A 12,321-nucleotide genomic window follows, 5' to 3' on the forward strand; every position below is an offset into this window, starting at 1 on the left:
TTACACATATTGACTTAAGTTAGCTCCCAAAGTTATCCACATTGATTAAGCAACTCTTGGCAAGGAGAACTATCTTCCACACTCCAAATTATATCTAACACTAACCTCGAGCATAGTGCGTGTTTGAAGTTTGTAAATTTCAGGTTTCGCCTATTCACCCCCCTCTAGGCGACTTTCAAGAATAAAACTAGAGCTTGATTGATCTTAACAGTTATATCTAGAAGATATTCAAGCAAGGTTCATAATATTGAAGAAATGATTCTCTCAATGGATGCTCAATATGATGTGACTCAAGAATGGCTTGATAGGGTAAAGATAGCAAGGAAAGGGCTTCGAGGAACTAAGCGAAGGTGAAGGCCAAGCGCCGCCTTGTGGACCGAGGTTAGGGCTGAAAATGAGCCGAGCCGAGCTCGGCTCGGCTCGGCTCGATGCAGCTCGGTGGCTGACCGAGCTCGGCTCAGCTCGGCTCGGCCATTTCACGAGCTAAGAAACCAGGCTCGGCTCGGCTCGGCTCGAAGGCGGCTCGCGAGCCGGCTCGGCTCGGCTCGCGAGCCACACCCTGATATTATATAATTGCATTATATAGTGAATTATTAGTATATAAATATGAAATATATAGATATAATTCATTATTATGAGCAATCTAAATTATTAATTGTCATATATCTATCATGAAACGCTAAGAAACAAACTGACAATCTATAAAATTAGACAATATACATCATTATTCTACATATTAAGTAATTTGATAGAGCTCGCGAGCCGGCTCGCGAGCCAGAACGAGCCGGCTCGGCTCGACTCGCTACGGGAACGAGCCCAAAAGACAGGCTCGGCTCGGCTCGCTCGAGGCTCGCGAGCCGCTCCGAGTCGAGCCGAGCCGCTCCGAGCTCGAGCCGGCTCGCGAGCCTCAAGCTTATTTTCCAGCCCTAACCGAGGTACCATGGCTAAGGTGAAGAAGTGAGTACTTGCACTAAGTCGATGAACTAATCAGCTATGAAGAGTTATAATATGTTGATGCATTAGTAATGTGACTTGAAGCCATGATTTGAACTCATTTATGGTGAAATGGTACAAGTCACAGGGTTTGATTTGTGTTTGCTTCAAAAGGTGAGACAAAAATGTTTGTGATCCTTATGAAGCAACGCCATGGAGAAATCACACACGAGACACCAATTACTCAAGGAGTGTGCTTAATTATATTTTATTTAACTTGAGTATAGAAATCGTCGTACTAACAAGGGGGATCCAAAAAGAAGGTTGGTGTTTGCCAAAGCTCAAGCCTCTATATTCAAAAGCTATTTAGAAAAACCAAAATCTCTTAGACACTCTGTGTCTGACTGTTGTTAGGATTGAGAAGCTAAGAGTGTTCCTGTTGAAAAGCAATTGAGTTTATAAAACCAAAATCTCTTAGACAGTGTGTCTGACTGTTGTTAGGATTGAGAAACTAAGAGTGTTCATGTTGAAAAGCAATTGAACTTCTTCAGGTGCAGTTAAGCTTTTTCAGTTGAGTTAAACTTCAGCTGCAGTTGAGCTTTTTTAGTTGAGTTAAACTTCAGCTAAGTTGAGCTTCTTGAACTGGAGTTGAGCTTTTTCAGATGAGTTGAACTTCTTCAACTGAAGTTGAGCTTTTTCAGCTACAGTTGAGCTTTCTCAATTGCAGATGAACTTCAACTTCAACTGTGAACCTCTCTGACCATACACCAGTTGAACCTGCCTCTAGGCCAGTTGAACTGGGGTTTTCTCTCATGAACTTTCTGGTCAAGACTAGTTGAACTAGTCCCTGACCCCTCTGCTCAGGCTGTCCAGTAGTCTGCTAGTCAGACTGGCAAACACGCTGACAGATCTGTCAGGGCAGTTCAACCAGTTTTTTCAAATTGATCAGACTGTGTAGCAATTTGTCAGTCAGACTGGTAGACAGGCCGACAGATCTGTCAGGGACGGTTCAACCGGTTTTGGTCAAATTGACCAGACTGTGCAGTAGTCTACCAGTCAGACTGGCAGACTGGCTGACAGTCAGACCATGGGCGGTTCAACCGGTCCTCCCCGAAAAAATCAGCCCAACGGCTAGTTTTGAAGCCCCACCTATATATACTCACTCCTACCTCTCTCCTAAAAAAGAAGAGCACAACTTCAACTCCATTTCTAACTTGAGAAACAACTCCCACTCTCTCACACACACCTCTTGCCTCTGCCATTTCAAATCTTTGGAGAGAAATCATTGAGTGAGATTGAGAGTTGCGATTTTAGTGCTTCATCTCCAAATCCCTCTTGCTCTTCTCCATTCGAGCTTTGGTACTACATCGAGTTCTCTATGGACTCATTACTCTTGGAGCTTATAGCTCCTATACGACTAGGTCTCTTGTGAGTCTCCAAATCTTGTGGAAGACCACAAGAAAGTTTGTATTACCAGCTCGTTTGAGCAAAGATTAGTGTGTGGGCTTAGGGATGGCAATCGGGCGGGTATAACGCGGATATATGGTTCGTGTATCCATACCCACGAGATAAAACCAAACCCATACCCATACCCATACCCATTTACGCTCGTGGGTACGGATCTGTATCCATACCCGTACCCGCCGGGTATCCGTTATCCAACGGATATACGTTACCCGCCCACCCACTAAAATTTTAGCAACATTCCAATAGCATTGTACCATAAATTTATCATAATTTAACATTCCAACAACCTCAAATAATAATTTTAGCACCAAACAATAATTTCAACATTCTAAACAATAATTTCAACATTCCAAAACAATAATTTCAACATTCCAAACAATAATTTCAACATTCCAACAACATAAATAGATAACATTCCAGGCTTACAACAACATTTCACCATAGTGACATAGTCCATACTCCATAGCAAATAGTAGAAGTAGCAAAGACAGTACAATACATCATAAAACATGTTCTTGGAATGAAATTATAGTCATACATAGTTTCCAAATGCAACAACAAATTATTGTAATGAGCATGGCTGAATGGCATTCAACTTCATTTGACATCTTGTGAATTTCCTTCAAATATCTTCATTTGGCATTGTGGAGAATCCAAAGGAGAGTTCCTACAATGATATATAATTAGTTATAGATATATCATGAAGTCATGGTAATTATCAAAAAAAGAATATGCTAGTTCTTACAACGTACCACAAGTTCTTCTTGTATATCTTCAAGACAAGTCCACAAACCCATATAATCTTCTTTTCCTACAATAAGTGAGAGTACAACAAATGAGAGTAAACTAAAATCAAAACATACAAGTTACAACGATATACAATAATTTTAAAGATGTATTGTTTGTACCTTTTGCTTGACCAACACGAAGCCAATTTTGTGCACACATCAAACCCTCTAAAGTTTTGGGAGTAAGTCGACTTCGATGATCACTTAACACTCTACCACTAGTACTAAAAGCAGAGTCTGAAGCGACAGTTGTAACAGGAATAGCAAATATGTCACGGGCTATCATCCTTAGAGTAGGGTACGGTATCCCAGAAATTTTCCAATAGCCTAATATATCAAATTCCTTTGACTTGGGAATACGACCTTCATCCACATAAAGATCAAGCTCAGACTTAGCCTTTTCTTCATCACTGCACATCTCATCGAGCTCTTATTCCATGGCAGAGAACAACTCATCCGTATATGTGGAAGCATTAGAAACACAAGATGATGATGCATTTTGTCCACCACTAGTAACAGGTTTAATGCATTTGTTGTTGTACTCTCTAATCAGTTCATCAAATAATTTCCTCACATTTTCTATCTCTAGCATTGCTCTACTTTGTGCACCAAATAGACGTGTGTAGCATGCTTTCAACATTCCAAATTTGTATCTTGGATCAAGAACAACAACAATAGCCATTAGATCATGAATGTCAGTCCAATATTTATCAAATTTTGTAATCATATGACTTGACATGGACTTGATTAACTCATCATCACACTCTAGCCACTTGCTCATGTATCCTCTAATTGCACATATCTTTGGAAAGAAGTCATTAGCTGTTACATATTGTGTTCCAGAAAACAATTCGGTAATTTCATAGAACAATTTCAACCTATCGCAAACTTCACTAGCAAACTTCCATTCATCCTCACTTGGAGAAAAATCATAAGCTCTTCCACATTCAGCCAAACGATCAAAAGCCTCTTTGTAACAAATAGCAACACTGAGCATGATATAAGTAGAGTTCCGCCTAGTTTTGCAATCAAGTGACAATTTCTTGTTGCATTCAACATTAACTTGTGCAGCTATTTCTTGGAATCTCTCATGTCTTTTAGGAGTAGCATACCAAAATGCAACACTATTTCTAATCTTTTCAATCCCACTACCCATTACTTCCAAACCATCTTTGACAATTAAATTTAATATGTGCGCGGAGCAACGTATATGCAACAGCTTGCCACCCAACAAAGGTTTCTTTCCTCTCAACTTTCGATTCATCAATGTGATGAGTGCATCATTAGTGGAACAATTATCAAGGGTTAAGGTAGATATGTTCTTATCAATGTGCCAATCCATTAGACATTTCATAAGAACATCACTAAGTGATTCAGCAGTATGTGGAGATGGAACATAAATGAACCTACATATAAAAATACAGGCATACAACATGGTATATCAATTAATAGCTAAAGGACAGCAAGGTACGTCAATTAATAGCTAAAGGACAGCACTTGAGTACCTTCTAAAACCAACATGATCCACAATGGACAATGGATATTCATGCAAAACAACCATTTCAGCAAGGGCCTTTCTCGCCACATCTTGGTCGAAAACGTACTTCTCCACCGACACTTGTCCTTGTTCGCTACTAGATGTGAACCTCAAAGAGCTTTGTATCTTATATGTAGGATTCCTCTTTCAATAGATGCATGTCTCTAGATGGGCTTTCAAATGAGATGTACCATTCTTTGTTACACCTGAAAGCCTCTTTGAACAATAATTACACTTTACCTTCCAAACATCTCCAACCTTTACCCTCTTGAATTCACTCCACACTGCAGATTTCAATTTTGTTTTTCTCCCATTTTCTTCTACTTCTACTTCATCATCATCCTCATCACCATCTTGTTCAACATTTATCACATTCTCTAGGAGCCCAATTCCACCCTCAACAGATGCTTGAGATGAGGGAGGTTGAAATTGAGTGTTGCTATTTTCGTTGGGAGTTGACATCACAATCTGTATAAACAGAGAGGTTGAAATTGAGTGCTGTGTCACTGTGTGCAAGGGCAAACAAATGATGCAAGGGCAAAATCACTAACGGACTAACCTGCGCGGCTGCGCCTAGGGCGGACGGCCGGACACAGACCGCGGAGGCGCGGTTGTGCGGACAGCGCCCGAGGCGGCTGACGGCGAGGCTGAGGGAGAGGCGGGGCCGGGGGCTCGGGTCGGGGCGACGCGCTCAGGTCGGGCCTGTCGCCTACTCGCCTGTGCTTCCTCTCGCTGTTTCGGTGGTCACTGGTCACTGTTGTCTGCTCGCCGTGGTTGGTGCTTCCGGGACCGGGATCTGCTAGAGCGGCCGAGCGGTGGAGGACTGGAGGCGTACTCGCGTAGAGCACTGGAGCCTGGCGGTGGCGGCTAGGGTTAGGACTTGTTGCTGTTGGCTCTTGCCTCTTGCCTGTTGCTCGTTGAGTCGTTGGCTACTTGGTTGTTGCTCGCTGAGTGCCTGAGTCTCACGGCCCACGGCCCACGGGACTGGCGGCTGGCGCATCCGCTGATCCGCGCATGGGACTGGCCGACTAGGAGAATAGGATCTGGGTCCACATGTCATATGCCCAATGGGTGACGGATATGGATAGCTTATATCCATACCCGCGAAATTATTAACCGCGGATACTATATAGTATCCATACCCGTACCCGCGGATACGAAAATCCACCATATCCGTACCCGACGGGTAAATAACCGCAGTTATTTGCCCATAACCGTACCCACTACCATCCCTATGTGGGCTTGACCTTTGTGGTCGGCGAAGGGAGGATCAGGATTGAAAGAGACTCGGCTCTTTGTGGGTGCCTCGACGAGGAAGTAGGGCACCTTTTGTGGTGTGAACGAACCTCGGGATAAATCTTGTATCTCTTGAGTTCTTGTTCATTGTTTTTGTTCGTATTCTTCGTTCTCTCACCATTCCGTGGAAGAATTGTTTATATCTTTTTGGTGTGTGAATTTTGAGAAGTGCCCTTCTTAGATCTACTTGAAAGGGAAATAGGGTCAAACCTTTTCCTAAATGATTTTGGTGGTTGAATTGCCCAACACAAATAATTGGACTAACTAGTTTGCTCTAGATTATATGTTCTACAGGTGTCAAAGGTTCATCTACAACTATTCTAAATCGACTGTCCGGAATACCGTAGATTATTCCGGACAGGAGAAGCTTTTTGGAAAAACAGACTAAGCGCGGACCGTCCGGGCCCTTGCGGCGGACCGTCCGCAACACCAGGATGATCCTCGGACAGAACCAATGCAAAAACACATAACTCTACTACGGACCGTCCGATGAAAAAGCAAGCTCCGTCCGAGGCCAAGCGCGGACCGTTCGGCCTCAGGCGCGGACCGTCCGGTCGGTGCAGCACCAAAAAGCCCGAAGGTGACAAGTTGAGCAAAAGGAATTATAGAGCTAGCGCGGACCGTCCGGGACCAAGGACGGACCGTCCGCGTGGTGTCACCGAGGCAGATAGCCGTTGATCCAACCGTTGATCTGTCAGAAGTATCCGTTGAAGATGTCAGAATCGACCGTTGGAGGGTCGCGGACCGTCCGGGCCCTAGCCGCGGACCGTCCGCCAGTGCAATTTCTGGCAGATGCGCCCCAACGGCTATATGGATGGTTGAGGGTTATAAATACCACCCCAACCGGCCACTTCAAGGCAGGGGGAGCCCAAGCAACATTCCAAGTCATCTAGTTGACATACTCAAGCCCTCCCAACCACATATATTCATTGATCCATCCTATACACAAGATTTAGACCACTACAACCAACACAAGTGCCACAAAAGAGAGAGCAAGCAAAAGAGAGCTACTCATTTGAGTTTAGCACTAGTGCCTTGTGAGATTCATTGAGAGATAGTGTGTGCTACATCTTTGTGTTCATTTGCGCGTGGAGTATTGACTCCCATCGAACTTCCTCCAAAGTTTTGGAGGCTTGTAAAAGCTAGCAAGAGACACCAAAGAGTGTGGTGGTCCTTGTGGGATCGAGAGTGATCCTTGAAAAGAAGAAGAGCTCGCCGATCCTTGTGTGATCGGTGGAGAGAGGGAAAGGGTTGAAAAAGACCCGTCCTTAAGTGGACTCCTCAACGGGGACTAGGCCTTCGAGGGCCGAACCTCGGTAAAACAAATCACCTGTGTCTCGTGTGCTTATTGCTTGTGATTTGTTTGTTCTTTCCCTTTCTAAGTTTCTCTTGCATTACTCTTTGCTAATTCTATTTGGTGTTGCTTTAAGTTATATCCTCATTTAGTGAAGCAACTCGTTGCAAGAGAAAACTTGTGTAATTGCTCTTCTTGCTTAAGCCCTCTTGCTTTATTCTCATAGACTTATTAGTAGTATTGATTTATCAATTCCGCATTATTTGAAAGCAATACTCTTTACAAGCAAGGACTTAGTTTTTATACTCCGATAATTATATATCTTGTTCTAACCACTAATCAAGGGATCTAGTTAGGGGATAAAGTTTTAATTTTCAGGTTTCGCCTATCCACCCCCCCTCTAGGCGACTTTTAATTGATATCAGAGCTAGGCACTTCATATTGAGTCTAACAACTCGAAGTGATGGCTCGTAGAAGATCCCAAAAGAACAAGAAGACAACTCCGAAGGAGATCAATGAGGTAACTCTTGAAATATTACTTTCCGATTGTTCTAATTATGATTCTTGGTCTACTAGGGTTATAAATGCCTTTAGAACCGTAGATCCACAATTAGAACAAATTTTAGACAAGAGTATTATACCTCCTAGTTATGATAGGAAAAATATTTCCGAGGAAGATCAAAGATGTATACGCTTAAACTATCTAGCTTTTGACATCTTAGTTAATTCACTAAGCAAGGAAGATTATCATGCCCTCATAATGAATCATTATGAACATATTCCTGATGCGCATGATATTTGGACTAGAATTAAAATCAAGGTTGATGAGTCCAAACATGATAGTTCCTTTTGTGCTTCTACTTCCTTTGGTATTTGTAATACTAACCCTTGCAAGGAAGAAGAAGAAAATGACCGATGGAGACCAAACGATGAATCCACCTCTCCAAAAGGTTTGTCTTCCCATTTCGATTCCCACATGTGTTGTGTGGCTAATGAAAATGATAGTGGAAGCACAAATGAGGATGAGGAGGAAGAAAGAAGCTTCTTGCAACTCTACGCTCGTTTAAGCCAAGAAGATAAGGCGGTCATGCTCAAACTTCTAGAAAGAGCTAGAGAGCAAAGCGAAGCTCGTCAAAGGCTAGAAGATATTCTCTCCATAAAAATGCTACACTTTGACGAATTGACTAAAGAACATGAGGAGCTAAAGTGCTCTCATGTTGACTTGGTCCAAAGGTATGAAACTATTTCAATTGAGCAAGATAACGCTTTACATTGTATCGCTCAATTAGTAAATAGGAATACCTTGCTTAAGAACCAAGTAGAAAAGCTAAAAGTTGAAAATCTAGCTTTTCAAGAAAAATATGATATGCTCTTATGCTCTCATGAAAATCTTATGGATAATCATATCATATTAGATATTACTCATGAGGTTGTGATAGAAAACTTAAAATCTCAACAACCTCACACATGCACATGTATTCAAATTGAAACTATATTACCATGTGCTAATGCTTGTTGTACGTCGACAAGCAAACCTTCCTTTGAGCTAAAATTTGCAGGAACAAAAGATGATACATATCAAAAGCTCAAAGAAGAAAATGAGAGGCTAAAGATGAGCTTGACACAACTAAAAGGGAAATGCATTGCCCAACCTTCCCAAGATAACCATGATCACATGGTGAAGAAGCTTGAGACGGGAACAACCGAGGCATGCACTAAATCCCTTGAAGAAAATGTCAAGGACTTGAGGATTACCAAGAGGAGAAAGCAAAAGAAGAAAATCAATACCTCTTCCAAAAGCCTCAACCATGCCTCCATAAAAGGTAACATCCAAGGTAATAATCAAGTTACACTTCATACAAATAGAATCAAGAAGTGTAGTGAATGCTTTGAAGAGGGGCACTTGATTAGATCATGTTCCTATATTAAAAATGGCTTGATTATTAACAAGGATAATAAACTCTGTTTTAAATGTTCAAAGAAGGGACACTTTATTAAATCTTGTCCCTATTTAAAACAAAAGGGCATAGGGTTAGAAAAGAAAGTTTTTACTAACCATGTAGAAAGCAACAAACAAGGAAAGAAGAAATCTTCAAAACTTGGAAAACGCCTATGCTACACATGCCGGGAAAAGGGACATCAATGCAATGATTGTCCCATTGGTAACTCCTCCACTCATAGCTTGTCATTTGATTCATATATAACTAGGCAACCCAAAATTGCAACTTGTGCTAGAAAGGCAATGAATTTGCCAAACGCTAGCGCAAAGGACATTTGGGTTCCTAGATCTTTGTTAACTAACCATAATGGACCCATCAAGCGATGGGCACCAAAACATGCTTGACAAGCTTTGCAGGAGAAGGAGATGGTATGAAGCTTTGGGGATGCTTGAGAGAGACAATTCAATTTTTATTAACTCAAGCTATCAATCTTTAATAATCTATATCCAAGATTGACCCAAGGTTATTTTGAATTGTTATATCTTAAACTCATATCATCTCGAGGAAAGTGTTGATGTTGTAGGAAATAAAGAATCATCCTATGCCAAAAGGTCATGACCTACAACATGGAGGAAAGTCAAAGGATGGTAACATTTATGCTTTTAAGTGCAAGAACTTTAGAATATCATTTCTTATGTGTCTTATGTAGTCACATAGAAAAAATAAAGCACTACAAATATCTTTAAATTATATCACCATTCTTTGAAGAAATTCCTCTCATATGGTAGATTGTATATTCATCATTCCTATACTATGGCAATCTACATGTTTTACAATATTAAGCAACTCATGGCATGTTTTACACTTATTATCTTGTTATTGCCATGATTCTAGATATAAAGAGATATTCCAAGTTCCTAAAAGAACAAGGTGTCATATAAGGAATTTAAATCCCTACAACACCTACAAAAGGAAGATTCTCTCGATAACTAGAAAAGTGAGACTAATGCTTTTATCTAAGTAACCCATGTAGTCTCACTAGTAGAGAATATGTTTCTCTTTGGAGATGCGTAATTTAACATAAAAGGAAAAGTCAGTCCAATGATTTATGTTGTCTTGCTTCTATTGGATGTGATTCTTCTATTTTTATCGCTCCCCATGTTATGAATTAGATTTATTCCCATAATCTTAAAGAACTAACTATGCTTGTTCCATGAGTTTAAAACTAAAGCATACTTTAAGGAATAATCTAGTTCATATTATAAAGTTTCCATGCTTTAGTAATCCGCTTTTCATTCCTCATCAAAATTAATTACAAAAAGGGAAACTAGTGCTTGTGTTGCTATTAACATTTCTCTTGAGCCTACTTATAAGAGAGTAAGTGCAAGGTTAAAGCCACAAGCCTCAAAGGGTACTCTTCAACCCAAAAGGAAGAAAGGTCAAAGCAAAGGTATTGGAACTTATCTCTTTAATTTAGTTCCCATCAATGATTGTTCACTCTAAGTATATCTTTGTGAAGAAATAGATTCTTTAGTAAACTTAAATTGGTAATTTCAATCAACATCTATCTTGATATGCACTAAGTTGAAAGGAGAATTCATGATATATTTATGTAATTTGTGATCTACTTAATATCTAAAAACAATGACTTAGAAAAAGATCACTAGTTGTAGAACTCTCTCTTGTGCAAAATATTTTCATATATTGTCTTGAGTATAGGTCTTTGGCGAATTCAATAAGACTAAGTGAAAGGGAAATGTGCCCTTGGGCCATTTCTAAGTATTTTGGTGATTGAGTGCCAACACAAGTGCTTAAAGGTGAATCTATGCCCATGGATGAACAAAGTGCAAATCAAGAGCAAAGGTATGTTTCTAAGTCTTAGTACATTGGTTTTGTGTACTAATATACTTGCCTAAGTATCAGAAACAGAAAGAAGAAGAGAAGAGAAGAGTTGGCTGTGTACAGCCAAGAGGCTGTTTCGGTCTAGGGCACCGGACTGTCCGGTGGTGCATCGGACAGTGTCCGGTGGTGCACCGGACAGTGTCCGGTGCGCCAGGCTGGCTCGAGCGAAGTGACCGCTCTCGGGAATTTGCCGACGACGTACGGCTAAAATTCACCGGACTGTCCGGTGTGCACCGGACTGTCCGGTGTGCACCGGACTGTCCGGTGTGCACCGGACTGTCCGGTGTGCACCGGACTGTCCGGTGAGCCAACGGTCGGCCGGGCCAACTGTCGGCCGCGCGATCTGCGCGGGACACGTGGCCGAGCCAACGGTAGGGAGGGGGCACCGGACTGTCCGGTGTGCACCGGACATGTCCGGTGCGCCAACGGCTCCCGCATCTGCAACGGTCGGCTTCGCCATTTAAGGAAGGGAATCGGGCACCGGACAGTGTCCGGTGTGCACCGGACTGTCCGGTGCGCCCGACGACAGAAGGCAAGGATGGCCTTCCAGATTTGTTCTCAACGGCTCCTAGCTGCCTTGGGGCTATAAAAGGGACCCCTAGGCGCATGGAGGAGCACACCAAGCAACCTTAGAGCATTCTTGATCATCCACACTCAGTCTTTGCGCATTCGTTTGTCATTCTCAGTGATTCGAGCTCCGTTCTAGTGAGAACTTTGTGATAGTCTTTTGAGCTCGTTTCTTGGCCGTGTGTGTGCGCATTTTGCTGTGGATTTGTGTGTGTTGCTTCCCTCCCTTACTCCGTGCTTCTTTGTGAACTTTAAGTGTAAGGGCGAGAGACTCCAATTTGTGGAGATTCCTCGCAAGTGGGATAAAGATAAGCAAAGCAAAACACTGTGGTATTCAAGTTGATCATTGGATCACTTGAGAGGAGTTGAGTGCAACTCTCGTCCGTTGGGACGCCACAACGTGGAGTAGGCAAGTTTTGTACTTGGCCGAACCACGGGATAAATCACTGTGTCTTCTCTGTGTTGAATTCTTTGTGATTATCGTATTGTGCAAGACCTTCTCTCTAGCCACTTGGCAATTATTGTGCTAACACGTAACAAGATTTTGTGGCCATAAGTTTAAGTTTCACAGGATCACCTATTCACCCCCCCCCCCTC

The sequence above is a fragment of the Zea mays genome, chromosome 2 (assembly GCF_902167145.1).
Source record: "Zea mays cultivar B73 chromosome 2, Zm-B73-REFERENCE-NAM-5.0, whole genome shotgun sequence".
Classification (NCBI taxonomy): Eukaryota; Viridiplantae; Streptophyta; class Magnoliopsida; order Poales; family Poaceae; genus Zea; species Zea mays.